The sequence below is a fragment of the Drosophila guanche genome, unplaced genomic scaffold (assembly GCF_900245975.1).
Source record: "Drosophila guanche unplaced genomic scaffold, DGUA_6, whole genome shotgun sequence".
Lineage (NCBI taxonomy): Eukaryota > Metazoa > Arthropoda > Insecta > Diptera > Drosophilidae > Drosophila > Drosophila guanche.
The window spans coordinates 3805181-3810644 of record NW_022995747.1 but is presented as its reverse complement, the minus strand read 5'-3'; positions in this window follow the sequence as shown (position 1 = coordinate 3810644).

The window sequence follows — 5464 nt, the reverse complement described above, 5'->3', positions numbered from 1 at the left end:
GTATGATGGCGCAACTCTAAAGACAGACAAACAAAACAAATCAAACGATTATATATTTTACACGCAATCTAGATAAAACAAAACAATTGAATTCCAAACTCAAATCACAAACTAATCGTAAGGTTTCCACTAAAAGTAACCAAACACACATACACAACTCACACTCACTCACTCAGAGAGTTTTATTAACTTGATAGTTCAGATACCACACCAATTTACTAGACGCACGCTCTGTATTAACAGCCAGAATGAAGAGCCGCCGCAATCAGCCGTTAGAATCAAACAAACAGAACTTTAACTATCATATAGAGAATACACGAACACAACAACACAACACACACACAAACTTTGAACTCAATCTCCCACTGAGATCGCTTCGGGTTAGGCCAAAACAACAACAGATATATTTGTAAATCGATTACTCTTTTTTTTTAATATTATCAAATGTCCACTTACGAAATTTAATTTCAATTGTAAAATGCGTTTAGACACTTATAATACTATATATAAATATATAAACACTTGCCACAAACGGAAATCCAAAATCACAAGATGAAATAAACACAAGGAAAATCCAATCCCAAATGAAGACATGTGTTTTGGTGTGGGGAAAACAAGAACAAAAATTTACGGGGTTTTTTTTGTATATTTTCCTGATTGAAGAAATGCTGGTAAATCAAGTAATTAAGTGATTAAATAATAATTAGACACAAACACACAGTACAGAAAATATTTCGGCTAGGGTACTCCATTTTCCATTATCTTATCACTATTCTTGTTATGGTTTCCAATACTTTGAGCACCGCTGAGCTGCCATCCATGCACAGAACTTTCACTTTCACTGAACGCTCCCAGACATCGAGCGCTGGTTTCAGTAGGCTGTTGGTAAGTTGGAGGCGCGGCTGTATGGCCTGATAAACAATGTAAATGCGATATGTTGTTGAATCAGGTCGAGGTTCGATTGCAGCTGAAGTACAGTAATTGGGGTGCTTGCTATAGGAGTCGGAGCTTTCATGCCTTGCCCCGTTTTTCGGTTTTCTGCAGCCATCATACAAGCTTGAAAGCGGATGCTGCGATTAGGGTGGCCCGTGGCCCCTTCCTTGTGCCTGCTTTCTTTCATTTTTCGATCATTTCTTTCTCTCTTTCTTTGTTTGCTCCTCTGCTACTCCTCTGCCATCACTGGCAATTTTGGTGTCTTTTGTGTCACGACGTTTCAGGCACCACCGCACTTAATTTAATGATGACGATTTTATTAATGAAATTAAAGAAGAAAGCCGCACCGTCAAAAGCGTGCGAAATCCACTGCGAGGCGGAAGTAGTCGCTGCTGCTGCAACGATCTCTGTCAAAACATCCATCAAGCGTATAATACGCCCTTGATAGCTCCCGCATTGACGTACGAAAAATAAGACACTAAATATGCTAGAGCATATGCATCCATTGCTGAGTCAGCAGCGATCGTCAGGTGCGGGTTAAATGGTTTTACCCCAATGCTCAGCTAATTCTGACAGACGAAGGCTATCACGCACTGGGTTAAGTGAACTATTGCGATCCATAACAATGACTATCAGCATATTAACTGAACTGAGCTGAACCTTATGAATCAACTGTGGAATGCCCCAAAGTTGTGCCAGAACCCCACTAGTCTTGGCTTGCTACTGGAGTGGAATTGGAGCATGAATAAGTGGACAGGCAGACATAAGCCCATCCATTTACGCAGCATAATCGCATTTCAAAACTCCCCAACAACCGAGCAACTGTCCAAAAGTCCAGCCCAAAAGCAACGAAAATAATGTTAAGGTACGACACGGTTAATGTTAATGCGTCAAAAAATATTTCAAATTTTCGGTAGAGTTTGAAGTGGTTTTTGTGGTTGGTGGCATACCCTTGCAAAGAGTAGTTTAAAATCTTGGGAGAGTATTTCCGACACTTTAAAAACTGGAACTCTAAAATTACTTTAGCAGTTTGCGGTATTATAATTTCATCATCTTCCAACTAGCTTCTATATTTATATAATTTATATCTTACTCTAATATGTAAACCATATTTCTGCCCTTGTTAGAGTATCCAAAGCATCGAGGGAGGCCCAAAAGCTAAGCTTTGCTCCGTCGCAACCCAAGCGAACATGTTGGATCCAACCTGAGCTACGCTTTTGCCTGCTTCGCTTGCTACTAGGCCACGGCGGTGTCTTGCAAAAGCTCAAATGCTTAACGGTTGTCGTCGAGGTAGCACGCGAATTTGAATTGCCGTAAAAGAAACCAAACAAAACAAAACGAAACGAAAGAGTGAAGATTGAAGAGAAAAGTGTCCGCCCCGAGAGAGTTTTTCAAAGTGCTGCTCGTGGTCGTAGAAATTCAAAGTGAAAACCAAATTTGGCACAAAGTTTGTTCAACAAAATCCAAGTCTGTATTGGTGTGAGTGAAATTGTGAAAATATCCGCAGAGTAGCAGCGCCCGTTAGCCATCTGTGCACCTGGATTAAAGCACACCGCAGCGCCAGCCCACCCCACCCCAGCAGCTAAGCAGAAATTGAAACTGAAACCAATCAAATAATTTCACTTTTTATTGGATTAACCGCTGCAGAGACAACTCATCTCTAGCTTTGGATTAAACAGGTTTGTTCCACAGTCAGCACAGTCGGAGGAGCTAATTGGCTAATAGAAACTGAAATCGTAGCTTTATGGCTGTCTCGTAAAACGTGTCAAAGGTGCAGTCAAATATTTGTTTAGCCACAGACCACAATTGAATCATACAGTTGGGCCTACGACACCATCCGACACCACTCTCAAATGTTACATACTTTAAGTTAAAGTGAGAAGCTGCGTATCAGAACTATAGGATGACATTCCACTCGACAAAAATATATATTGTTAGTCATATTTTTATTACAGAATATCCATGTTTAATGGTGTAAAAATTACTCGAAAACTTTAACATCAATGACAGTTTTTCATAGATTTTTAAATAGTTTTCTTCACATCATATAGTTGTGCTACGCACCTTCATTTTACACACACCCATGGCGCTAATTTCATACTCAAGGTGAACTCTTGGCATTTACCAGAGATCGCATCGCATATTCTCAAAAAATGGAACTCGAAAACTGGAATGAATGAATAAAGCTGTACAAATATGTCTGTCTATATGTGTACGTATTTTTGCGCATTACGAAATTATGTCCGGGCTCAGTACTACACTATGAGTACTATGAGTAATGTAAGCTTTAGGCCCACACTTGAGAGTTCGACACGCTCTCAGTGTTTAAAACGGGCACTCAAAGTAGAAACGACATTAACTGCGCAAGACCTGGCCAAAAACCGCTAGCCGTAAGACCGAAAAAAATTAAAAACACACATTTCGCAACTGAAAATAACTGTAGCAGAAAAGCCAACAATAACTAAAGAAGAAAAGAGTTTTGCAAAAGGCAAAAATGGCCACAAGAGTACTCCACTCCACTTCTGAGTACGAAGTCCGACTTGAAAATGGAGCAGCATAAGCGGGTTCTCTGTTGAAAAAGATTGATTGACTTAACACCCAAAATGCAATCGGAAATCTGTAGTCAGAAAGGGAAAATGTTTGAAGTACTCAACGAAAATGATCGGATTATGGACTTAACTTCCGAACAACAACTTCCCAGCTGCACCCATAAATAAATCTGCGAGCTCTCATTGCTAAGCACACTTCTCCTCGACATTTGGCCCTATTTCACCAATCATTTAACTTTACACTCTACTTGCTCTGGGCCAGGCCAAGCATGTCAGGCAGGGTCAACTGCGCGTCAAGGGCCCGGACCCACCTTCGAACTCTCCGCCACATAAAAACATACACATTAGCCACACTTGACTCAATGAAAAACTATAAGCGCTTTATTGCCTGTTTAAACTATGTTTTAGTCAGCGGTTTTTGTGTTTATTTTTTTCTATTTTGCCTTTGCGGTGAAATCTTTGGAAATTAACTGAAGTTAGAGGCGCGCCTAAGTTTTGGCCCAAGTTCAAGTCAGCAACGGGGCTTTCATTTCGCATTTCATTTTGGCTCTGCTTTTGGCTATGCAGTGAAAATGTTTGAGTGTCTGTGTGTGTGTTTGTGTATTTTTCCCTGGGTAAACACTGGCCTGGTTTTGGCCAGAGAACCCATGCAACAGTCCAAAAATAAAACAAGTAAAACTCCAGTTTTTGGTTTTTCCCGTGAGTTCCGTGATGAAATTTCATTGTGGATTGGCCAGGTGTTTGGCTTGCCAAGTTTTCATGCTTTTTTTTTGGCCAAATTGCAAAGGCGGCCAATGGTAATTTATAGCATGATTCATCGAAGGAACAGCAGACACAATTTTCACCCAAAACGAAGAAAGAGAAAAGTGTTTTTGGAGTTGGTGGTTGGAGCTCAAGATGATTTGGATTATAGGAATATTTGTACAAGGTTTACTCATAAAATTCATCAATAAATATACCTTTTAGTCAAAAGAAATTCATCTCTGCTTTAAAGTGAAAATCTGTAATGAAAATCATAGGACCCTTTGGGAAAGTTAAAACAAATTAACGAAAGACTTAAGCGGCAAACTCTTTCTGCTTCTCCACTTTTTGAAGCTAATTTGTGGCCTCTTTTTGTTGAATGTTAAATGCTGAATGCTGACCATTGCATTATATAATGTGGCAGGCAGGCATAATGAGGGAAAATTCATCCTCCATTGTCATTAAAGGTGTACAAAGCGGAGTGTTGACTGCAGATGGATGCCAGTTAACGATCCCAAAGCTGAGACATTTTCAATGGACCGGAAAACCCGCAAACATAAACACACACACACAAGCACCCAAGCTCTTACGCGCAAAAGTGAATTTTAAAAGAAAACAAAAAATAAATAAAAATAAATGATGTTGAACAAAAAATGTTAACTGGTTGCCCGATGGATGTTTCGGGCTGTCTTTTGTCGATTGCCGTTTGCCGCTGCTGCCGTTGCCAAAGTGAAAGCGCAGCGACGTCAGCGTCAACGTCGAAGTCTGCGCAGATTAATCACCCGCCGCCGTACAGTAGGGGAGCTCGTAGCTCCATGATAGAGATCTGCAGCCATATGTTAGCGGTTTCCATCTGCTCCGTGACCCTCTCTGAACTCGAACTCTTCCCCAAAAAATGTTACGCAATGGAAACAAACGCTTTGAATTCTTTGTGCCCCGCCCGCTCCGAAAATCAGATGCAAATGTATGCCACAAAGCCACACAAAACAAAATCGAGACACCACGACGACCGCGACGCTCGTGGTTGATAGTGAAAGTGCTGTCTATGGAACGAACAGATAAACGAGTATATTGTATATGGAAATTTGTGAATTTCTCAGTGGTGGCCCACCTCGTGTGACGTCAAACGTGACGCGCAGCCACCACATTACTCACGCATTGCACTCTCTCCCTCGCTCTCTCTCGGCCTCTAACTCTTTCTCTCTGCTTTTATCTGTCTCTTTTCATGCTGCAGCTGCCAA